Source organism: Puma concolor, chromosome B2 (assembly GCF_028749965.1).
Source record: "Puma concolor isolate L17-30 chromosome B2, mPumCon1.1.hap2, whole genome shotgun sequence".
NCBI classification, from domain to species: Eukaryota; Metazoa; Chordata; class Mammalia; order Carnivora; family Felidae; genus Puma; species Puma concolor.
The window spans coordinates 85,625,107-85,636,227 of record NC_141671.1 but is presented as its reverse complement, the minus strand read 5'-3'; the positions used below and the strand labels follow the sequence as shown (position 1 = coordinate 85,636,227).

Below are 11,121 nucleotides of genomic sequence, written 5' to 3'. Positions count from 1 at the left end.
GAGCATGAACGGGGGAGGGGCAGAGAGAGAGGGAGACACAGAATCGGAAACAGGCTCCAGGCTCCGAGCCATCAGCCCAGAGCCCGACGCGGGGCTCGAACTCACGGACCACGAGATCGTGACCTGGCTGAAGTCGGACGCTTAACCGACTGCGCCACCCAGGCGCCCCTATAATGTACCAATTCTTAAATTGATACATTAATACCGTGTGATCACAGTCCTGTGTTCAAATCCCGCCTCCGCTACTCATTCAGTGTGTAAATTAGTTTCTCTTGTTTTATTTTGGCAAAATGGAAATAGTAATATGCTTTTTGCAGTGTTATTACATGGGCTAAATAAAGTAAACCCCCCAGAGGGATTTCTTGTGAATAAAGGAATCTCAGTAAGTGGAAGCTACGACTACTTACTGCTATTGTTACTACTAAATTGTCTCTGTTTACAGTTATTATCTTGGAGACAAAGGCATATTCTTGTGTATATTTGAATTGAAGGTCATGTTAGTGTCCTCTACCTGTTATAATAAACCTTAGTGGCTACCAAGCCTTAGTGGCTTAAAACAACACAATTCTGGGGCACCTGGGTTGTTCGGTTAAGAGTCCTACTCTTGATTTCATCTCAGGTCATGATCTTGCAGTTCGTGGGTTTGAGCCCCACATCGGGCTCTGTGCTGACAGTGTAGTGACAGTGTAGAGCCTGCTTGGGTTCTCTCTCTTTCTCTCTCTCTCTCTCCCCCACCCCTCTCTCTCTCTGCCCCTTCCCCACTCCCGAGTACTTTCTCTCTCTAAATAAATAAACATTTAAAGCACACACATGCACGCGCGCGTGCACACACACACACACACACACACACACACACACACACACTCTATAGTTCAGAAGTCTAAAATGAAGCTCACCAGACTAACATCAAGGTGTTAGCAAGGCTGGTTCCATCTGGAGACTCCAAGGCAGAATCTGTTCCTGCTTCTTCCAGCTTCTAGAGGCTGTTGGTATTCCGTGCCTTATTGCCCACATCACTCCAATCTGTTCTGATTGTTCTCATTCCAGAGCCTTCTCTCTGATTGTAATTCTACTTCCTCCTGCTCATAAAGACCCTTGTGATTATGACGGGGTACTCAGGATAATGTCTTCATCTTTAGACCAATAATTCAATCATGTCTGCAAAGTCCTAACTTTTAACATGTAACGCAACATATATTTACAGGGTGCAGGGATTAGGGCACAGACATCTTTGGGGGCCATTATTTAGCTGATCACATCCTTTTTTGCTTTAAAACATTTCTCTCAACACCTGAGAACTAGGATTCTTGCTGAGTTGTAGCAGACCCCAGGACATGGCAATAATAAATGTTTATATATGTGATTGTGGCATTGGTTAAATTCACTATTGCCTAGTATGGGAAGAGGGAGGGGAAAGCCAGGCATTAGTGGTGTTCTATAGAAAATGTCACTGTACCGCTCAAATGGAATATTGAGTTTCAGCTCAGACTCCAAGAAGAAAATTTTATTTCCTGGAAAGGGGATTTAATTTATTGGCACCCTGCTTCACACGGTGAAACCCAGCAAGCTTGGGAGGAGGAATCCAAGGGACAGAGAAGACTGGTATCCAAGAGCAGGGACGACCGAGGTGCTGCATAGTCCAAATAGGAATGGAGCACCACATCCCACAGGTGTCTCTCCCACACCTTCCTCAGAAGGGCCTTAGAAAGCAAGAGATGCACACAGGAGACTTCAGATTCAGAAGTTCAGAGCCATATTCCCTCTTTCCCCTTCCAGAATTTCTTACTGGTTTTAATACTGACCTGGATGTATTCATGTTAAAATTAAAATTCAGGAAGAGTTTGGAGATAGAATTCACAGGATGAAAGTAAAGAGGAGATACTGCTAGAATTAGAAGCAACTGACCAAGATTGTGACTTCTACTAATACGGCAGATATCACTAATATCATCCAGGCAAAACGTCAATACATTCTGGATACTATATAACAAACATCTTTTAAAAAATTTTTTTTTCAACGTTTATTTATTTTTGGGACAGAGAGAGACAGAGCATGAAAGGGGGAGGGGCAGAGAAAGAGGAAGACACAGAATCGGAAACAGGCTCCAGGCTCTGAGCCATCAGCCCAGAGCCTGACGCGGGGCTCGAACTCACGGACCGCGAGATCGTGACCTGGCTGAAGTCGGACGCTTAACCGACTGCGCCACCCAGGCGCCCCACATCTTTTTAAATGTATAGCTTAGCTTTTGAGAAATCAAGCTAAATCCTCCAGGGGCCAAAAATCAAAAGGAAGCTGAAAGCCAGAGAATTATTTGCTGCCTTGGAGGCACCTGGTTTTAAAGGTCTTCCTTGACTTTAAGCATGTTAATTCAATTATGCATGTAAAAGTTTTTGAGGATGAAATAACCACCCCAAAGTAGAACATCTCAACCAAGAGTGGAGAAATTATGCACATGGAGAAAAAAACGAAAAGCAGAGACTACTTGAGAGAGACAGTAGAAATCCTTTTCATCTTGGACTTAAAAAATCTTTCTGAGCAGTTGACAAAAAACATCGTGCAAAACGTAATTTTGAGGTGGGATGAAAACAAATTTTCTTTTTGTCTTTTACACGTGGAGAGACACCTTTATTTTTGTTATTTGAAAAAAATTAACCTAGTTGACACACAATGTTACATTTGTTTCAGGTGTATAGCATCGTGATTCCACATCTCTGATATTACACTGTGTAACTAGCTACCATTGGTCACCATGCAATGCTGTTATAATACACTGACTACATTCCCTGCAGTGTACCTTTCATCCCTGTAACGGACTCATTTCATAACTGATAGCCTGTATCTCTCACTCCCATCCACTAATTTTGCGCACTCTCCTCCGGTTTGGTAACCCTCAGTTTATTCTCTATATTGATGGGGCTGTCTCTGCTGTTTTGTTTTGTTTTTAGATTTCACATATAAATGAAGTCATTGGTTATTTGTCTTCCTCTGTCTGACTTATTTCACTTAGCACAATGCCCTCTAGGCCCATCCATATTGTTGCAAATGGCAAGACCTCATCCTTTTTTATTGCTGAGTAGTATTGCATTGAATGAATACCACACTTTCTTTATCCATTCATTTATCAATGGACACTTGAGTTGCTCCCACATCTTGGCTACTGTAAATAATGCAGCAATAAACATAAGGGTGCATATATCTTTTCAAATTAGTGCTTTCACTTTCTTTAGGTAAATACCCAGTAGTGGAATTACTGGATCACATGGTAATTATATTTTTTAATTTTTTGAGGAACCTCCATACTGTTACCCACAGGGGCTGCACCAATTTACATTCCCACTAACAGTGCACAAAATTTCCTTTTCATCCACATCCTTACCAACAGTCATTATTTCTTGTCTTTTTGATTCCAGCCATTCTGACAGGTGTAAGTTGATATCTCACTATAGTGTTGATTTGCATTTCCCTGATGATTAGTGATGTGAAGACTCCTTTCATGTACCTGTTTTGTCATTTTTTTGTCTTCTTTGGGAAAATGTCTATTCGGGTTCTCTGCTTATTTTTTAATCAGATTATTGGTTTCTTTTAATGTTGACTTGTCTAAGTCCTTTTTGGATATTAACCCCCTATTAGATGCATCATTTGGAAATATCTTCTCCCATTCAGTAGGTTGCCTTTTTGTTTCATGGATGGTTTCCTTCACTGTGCAGAAGCTTTTTATTTTGGTATAGTCCTAATACTTTATCTTCGCTTTGGGTTCTTTTGCCTGAGGAAATGTATCTAGAAAAATGTTGCTAAGATCAATGTCAAAGAAATTACTGCCTGTGTTTTCTTCTAGGAGTTTTATAGTTTCAAGTCTCACACTTAGGTCTTAAATTTATTTTGAGTTTATTTTTGTGTTCGTATAAGAAAATGGTCTAGTTTTATTCTTTTGCATGTAGCTGTCTGGCTTTCCCAGCACCATTTACTGAGAGGACTCTCTTTTCTTCATGTATATTTTTACTATTTTGGTCATAGATTAATTGACCATAAAAGCATGTGTATATTTCTGGGATTCTCTGTTCTATTGATCTATGTGTCTATTTTTGTGCCAGTATCATACTGTTTTGATCACTACGGTTTTGTAGTATATCTTGAAATTTGTGATTATAATATCTTCATCTTTGTTTTCTCTCAATATTGCTTGGATATTCAGGGTCTTTTGTGGTTCCATATAAATTTTAGTATTACTTGTTCTAGTTCTGTGAAAAATGCTATTGGAATTTTGATAGGGATTTCATTGAATCTGAAACTACTTTGGGTGGTATAGACATTTTAACAATGTTAAATTTTCTAGCTCATGATCATAGAATATCTTTCCATTTGTTTGTATCATCTTAAATGTCTTTTATCAACATTTTATAGTGTATTTAGAGTACTGAGATTTCACCTCTTTTTTTTTTTTAATGTTTTATTTATTTTTGAGACAAGGGAGAGACACCATGAACAGGGGAGGGTCAGAGACAGGGAGACACAGAATCTGAAACAGGCTCCAGGCTCAGGGCTGTCAGCACAGAGCCCGACGCGGGGCTTGAACTCACTGACTGCGAGATCATGACCTGAGCTGAAGTCGGCCGCTTAACCCACTGAGCCACCCAGGCGCCCCTCACCTCTTTAGTTAAGTTTATTCCTAGGTATTTGTTTCTTTTTGGTGCAATTTTATTTTTCAACGTTTTTTTTTTTTTTTTTTTTTTTTTTTTTAATTTATTTTTGGGACAGAGAGAGACAGAGCATGAACGGGGGAGGGGCAGAGAGAGAGGGAGACACAGAATCGGAAACAGGCTCCAGGCTCCGAGCCATCAGCCCAGAGCCTGACGCGGGGCTCGAACTCACGGACTGCGAGATCGTGACCTGGCTGAAGTCGGACGCTTAACCGACTGCGCCACCCAGGCGCCCCTTTGGTGCAATTTTAAATGGAACTATTTTCTTAACTTCTCTTTCCACTATTTTGTTATTAGTGTACAGAAATGAAACAGATTTATGTACATTATATCCTGCAACTTTACTGAATTTATCTATTATTTGTAATAGTGTTTTTTGGAGTCTTTAGAATTTTCTTTGTATAGTATCATGTCATCTGTAAATTATTTTCACTTGTGTCTATGTGATACCACTGTTTCTTATCTCTGTCACTCCTCTGACAAGAGTTTCTCAAAATCTATTATGAGATGAACTTTCATTCTGATATTCTCCAGCAATTTTTCTTATTCTTTTCACATTATCCCTAGGTGATCTCACCCTTCTTCATGGCTTCAATTATAATATATACATGCTGATAAAGTCAATGCTTGATTTTCTCCTTAGCTCAGATCTATGTATTTTATGTCCTACTAGATACTTCCACTGAGTGTCCCATAAGCACCAGGTTTTCTATATTAAAGATGAGCTCATTATCCTCCCCATAAAATATTCTGTTATTCCTTATATCAGATATAAACATCACCTTTTACCTAATTGCCCACGTTAGGGATCTAGCTGTCATTCTCTACTCTTCCTTCTCTCCCACACACTCAGCCATGGAAAGCCACTGGACCATGTGCAAGTCATTGATTATGGTACTGACTTTGAAATATTTCAAATATTCTTTATCATCCTAGTCTCATTAGAGTCTTGCTGAAGAGGTGTTGTATGATTATTAGCTATCAGGTATTATAGATTACACATCCAGAATTGTCTCTATCTAATAATTGGGAGGTAAATTAGAAGTATGAGAGTACATTCTAGAATAAAAATTTATCATTTTTGAAAATTTGAGGTGTATGTTTATTAAACTTTGGTGTATGGATTTTTAAAAATTTGATTCTTGAGAAAGTCCATGTTGTATTCAATGGTGGCACTTTATGCGTATAATTTTTTAAGTGTGAGTTGATGAATTGTAACATGAATTAACTGAAATAAAGTCCTCAATGGTATTTAAATTCAAAACATATAATTAGAACAATGTAAAAATTAATAAAATGATTCAAAAAGAGAAAATGAAAAGAACAATAATCAATCATTTAAATTTAAATTTCACCATCTTGTATTCACAGTGTTTCTGTTCCTACTTAGGGAAAGAAAAGAATATAAGAAGAAGCAGAATAAATTTTTTAATGTGTTTTTCTTCACTATTTTATTTTTTTCTTTGGTTTTTAAAATATAGATATGAATTATTTTATTTGAGAGAGGTCCTTTGTATTTGGTAATAAAAACTAATAATAACATCTAGATGATTCTACTTTTTGATAGAAATTCTAATTTTGGGGCGCCTGGGTGGCGCAGTCGGTTAAGCGTCCGACTTCAGCCAGGTCACGATCTCACGGTCCGTGAGTTCGAGCCCCGCATCAGGCTCTGGGCTGATGGCTCGGAGCCTGGAGCCTGTTTCTGATTCTGTGTCTCCCTCTCTCTCTGCCCCTCCCCCGTTCATGCTCTGTCTCTGTCTGTCCCATAAATAAATAAAAACGTTGAAAAAAAAATAAAAAAAAAAAAAAAGAAATTCTAATTTTGTATACTTATCTTTTTTCTTTGGAATTTAATTAAAAAAATCAAGAAGAGGTATAGAAAGGAGCAAACATGGCAAAGAAAACTTTCTCAATTTCATCACTATATTTGTATACGATAGCTCATTTATAATATAAAAAAGTATTTAAAATCACCATTTTTATTTTTGATAGGCTTATTTTAAAATTTTTGGAATATATTGTTCAATTTGGTAAGATATAACCTCAAAGCTGAGTAAAAATGTGTCTGCAGAATGAGACTTTTTTTTACATTTCTTTGAAGTTCCTTTAATAATAGAATAGGTAGTAGGAATAAACAAGAAAATTAGCATTATAAAAAAATTATCATTGAAAATATCACCAAAGTATAGAAAACAATAGATGTTTATAAATATTGTTTAGGGAAAACATGTTTAAAAAATATTCACTTGTGCTAAATAACAAAAGAAAGTTGAAGTAAAAATCTATCAATACCAGTAAGGAAAAAAAAATTGGTAATGCCCAATCCTCACATCATTTAAAGCACTAAAAAAGGAATTCCTCTCCCAATCAGAAAATTTTAAAAGCCTATTGGGGAATTCTATGACCTTCACAAAACTGTGGCAAGTAAACATTTATTAGTAGACTTGATTTTGAAATCATGCATGGCTAAAATACTCATGTTTTCTGCTTTTCATGCTTTTATTATTTTCATTGCCCTAATGGTCTTTTTGATCATTCATTTACTTGAGAATGTGTTCATCCTTTGTTCCTAGTAGAGAGCTCCTAAAACCTTTGTGATTTCTTGAGTGATAGGAGTCAGAGGAGCATCTTTTACTTTGCATGACAAGCCCTTTTCAACCATACCTGCGTTTGTACTAACTAATTGACTCTCAGAAGATGGGGGCTGGTTACTAGAGGAACTAACCAAGTGATTACAAGGTTGAACCTTTCAACCCCCACCCCCCCAACTTCCAGGGAGGGGAGAGGGGTGAGGAGTAATTTAATCACAGTGGCCAATGATATAATCAATCATGTCCACGTAATGGAATCTCCATAAAAACCTAAAGAAAGGGTTTGAAGAGCTTCCAAATTAGTGGACACATGTATGTGCTGAGAGGGTGGCATACCCTAATTCCAAAGGGAAAGAAGTTCCTGTTCGCAGGACCCTTGCAGACTTTACTGTATGTACCTCTTCATCTGGTCATTCATCTTTACCCTTTACAATATCCTTCGTAATAGACTTGTCAACATAAGTAAAATATTTGCCTGAGTTTCATGGGCCATTATAACAAATTATTGAATGGATGAGGAGGGGAGCCCTGACTTTGTAGCCAAGCTGAATACAAGTGGGTACTTTGGGGATATGTTACTTGTTGCTGGCCTCTGAAGGGAAGGCAGTCTTGTAGGACTGAGTCCTTAAATCTGTGGAGTCTGACACTAATTCTGAGTAAATAAGATATTTCAAATTAGGAGCAATTATTTAATACAGTACATTTGAAATTATAATGTATGGGGCATAAATGTATACGGTAACCTATCATTCTGCTAGTACAGAGATAACTACGATGTTCACACAGATCTTCTGAGTTTCTTAAATTTTATTTTAATTCAGCAAAGGGTCCTCAATCAGATTTTGTTAGAAAACAATCAGTATTGGGTCCATGAATTTTGATGCTCCAACATAAAAAGACCATGTTGATGTAAAGGTTACTGAATCCCTCAATTCATCCATGGAGCTGTCTTCTACTAACACAATAACTTCAAGTGTTATTGAACCACAAAGAGATGGAATGCAGAGTTCTTAATGATTCAGCTAAGGCATAGGAAGAAAGCTATGCATTCACCGATACTCTATAAAACTGACAGAATTACCCCCAATGAGCACAGCAAATGCCTAGACCCTCTGCCTCTTAGAGAAACTCATTAAAACTTGAAGAATCCTATTGTTCTTAGAAATAGTCTTTGATGGCCTTAAAGTATCACAGTATTGCATATAAAGTCTCCCAAGAACAAAGTTTAAAACTTCTGGCAAGCTGACTCTCCTCCAATTGTCAGCTAGAGAAGCTAAAATGCCAACTAAACACTACCAAATTGTATTTCTAAAAAAAAAAAAAAAAAAAGGTGGGGGGGGCGCCTGGGTGGCTCAGTTGGTTGGGCCACTGACTTCAGCTCAGGTCATGATCTCAGAGTTCGTGAGTTCGAGCCCCACGTCGGGCTCTGTGCTGACAGCTCAGAGCCTGGAGCCTGCTTTGTATTCTGTGTCTCCCCCTCTCTCTAGCCCTCCCCTGCTCACACTCTGTGTCTCTCTGTCTCTCAATAATAAAACATGTTTTTTAAAGTCATTGGTGAGAAACAAGAGAATGAGCTAGTTAGTTGACACATGCATCAGTTACAAACAGCACCTATCGCTGTCTTCTTTCTATATGAGTACAAAGCTGTATTCAGTATCAGAACCCAAATTGGAAAATAGGACCCTGTATTAAATTATAAAGAACAAATTATTTTGTGTAAATTCATTGCATGCTTGCTGCACTGTAATGCTGGATGGAATATCGATAGGGGTGTAGAGAAATAGTTTACACAGCAACTGACCTCAAGAGGCTTACAATTTAGTACAGGCAAAGTAATACGCATGCATGCATGACTAAAACACAAATATGAATGAAGTTTTATAATAGAAAGGCAAGCAAAGTGCTTTGGCAGCAAAGAGGAAGGAAACTTTTTGGACAAAGTAACTTTTTAGTGAAGCATAGAAAATTTACTGGGATTTCACAGGAATATGGAATTCTAAGATGAAGGACTCTCATTAGCAAAAACAGAAAAATTCATGAAAGTGCATCTGGCAATACAGGAGTCAGCATATTATGTGTTTGGACTTGAACAATACAAATGTGTAAAATTGTGAAGGGAAATGTCACAGTTAAGGTGATGCACACCAAAGTAGGACTATTTTCCATTGAAAATTGACAGTCATTGAAGATTAAATTTTAAATTTTTGAGGTTAAATATATTATGAACTGAACAAACTTCGCATTTTAGGAAAAAGTAACTAATGGTTATATTAAAAAAAAGGACACAGTGTGCACTCAATAGCATTTAATAAACAGATGCATTGCTGCATAGTGGTTATGCATACAAACACAAGGTAAAAGGCTAAACGGTTACATTTTTGAAAATCCTGCTTTTAAGTATTTGTAGTCCAGTTAAGGAGATAAATAGAGAGCTACATATGCCCAATGAGTGACATGGGAAGTGTGAGAATTAAGTGACATGATTCATTTTCAGAACTACCAAATAAAAACTGTGCTGTCTAGTTAACAATAGGTTCACACCCCATTGGAAATATGTATGAATCCCTGCCCCCCACTTCCACAGTGGAGTCCCAAACACTTAGCCACTTTACTTCCTGGTTCTTCTGCCCCTCTCCATTTTGTGAGCTTATTTTTCACGGGCTTTGCAAATGAGCATGCACCAAAGAACTGAAGTCTCTGCGTCACCTCAAGGAATGTACATTTGTTCTAATCAGACTACTTTTTGGCTTTACATGACCATAGGCAACTTCTGGCTAAGGTTGTAACTTCTGTAGTACTCAGCCAATGAGGAACCAGGGAAGGGACTCATGCTAGAAGATAAATTGTCTGCTGTAACTGCCCTGAGTGAGCCTGCCTATCAGACACCTGTTTTTGCTAGAACGTTGGTTAAAGCCTCGCTTCACTGTGCTCCAAGCCCCTGTGTCCCTCCTTTGATTGGGTCAGTGAGCTTATTTCTCACAGAAAGTAAGTGCAAAAGAGAAGAGATATGATAGGATGGTTGTGAGAGCATTATGGAGGTGGTGGGGCTCGAGTTAAGCCCTGAGGACAAAATGACGCCCGTGGTATGGCAAGAAAAAAGAGAGGAGGTCTGACACTTTAGACAACAAAACTAAGGGGGAATAAAATGAACAACTGGAAATGTGATTAAGATGAACAAAAGAATAATTGTTGGGAGAGTATAGATGAGGATATGTTTAGAGAGATAAGAAATGGAGAAAGAGCTAATAGCCAAATATGCTAAACAGCAAACAAAAAAATGGAATGTCATTTAATTGGCTACATACCATTTAAATGTTTAGGAAAGATGTGTCAAAGCAGTTTTCAGGAACGTCAATGTGCATTTCCGGTGATAGTCTCTGCTGCTGTAGTAGGATCTGGATCAAGGTAGGTCAAGTGGGAAAGAAAAGGAAAATATAGAAGTCAATAGAGAAAGGGCATGGTGATTTAATGTCTGTAGAGAGAGTGATTGAGAATGAAGTCAGGCATAACTCCAAGGTTTCAAGCTAGGACCTTGGGAGAATTATTATGTCAATGATAGGAAGAAAGCCATCTGAGGTGTGAACTATATTGGGAAAAAGATAATGAATGTGTTTTTGGATAACTAAAAAATAGGTAATGGTTGAATATCTCTGGAGAGATCCAGCTGGCAATTGAAGACTTAGGGTGAAAGCCCAGGGACAAAGTCAGGGCTGCAAATGTATGTAGTAAATATATTGCAATATGTAACAAAGTTCAAAATAATAGAACTACTGGCATGTATAAAATTTGAAATAGTTAACTTCCAAGAGGTACAAAAGGATAATAAATTATGC

At 37.9% G+C, this 11,121-nt stretch overlaps 1 long non-coding RNA gene across 1 annotated transcript in view; it reads right to left on the bottom strand.

Moving 5' to 3' along the window:
• Window positions 1-10,876, bottom strand: part of LOC147581091 (uncharacterized) — a 52,106-nt gene extending 41,230 nt beyond the window's left edge. Inside the window, exons 1-2 of the long non-coding RNA XR_015250840.1 lie at window positions 10,594-10,876; window positions 897-1,079 (exon numbers count right to left, since the gene is read on the bottom strand). This is a non-coding gene — a long non-coding RNA (uncharacterized LOC147581091). The remainder of the gene's footprint in view (window positions 1-896; window positions 1,080-10,593) is intronic.
• Between the last annotated feature and the right edge of the window lie 245 nt (window positions 10,877-11,121).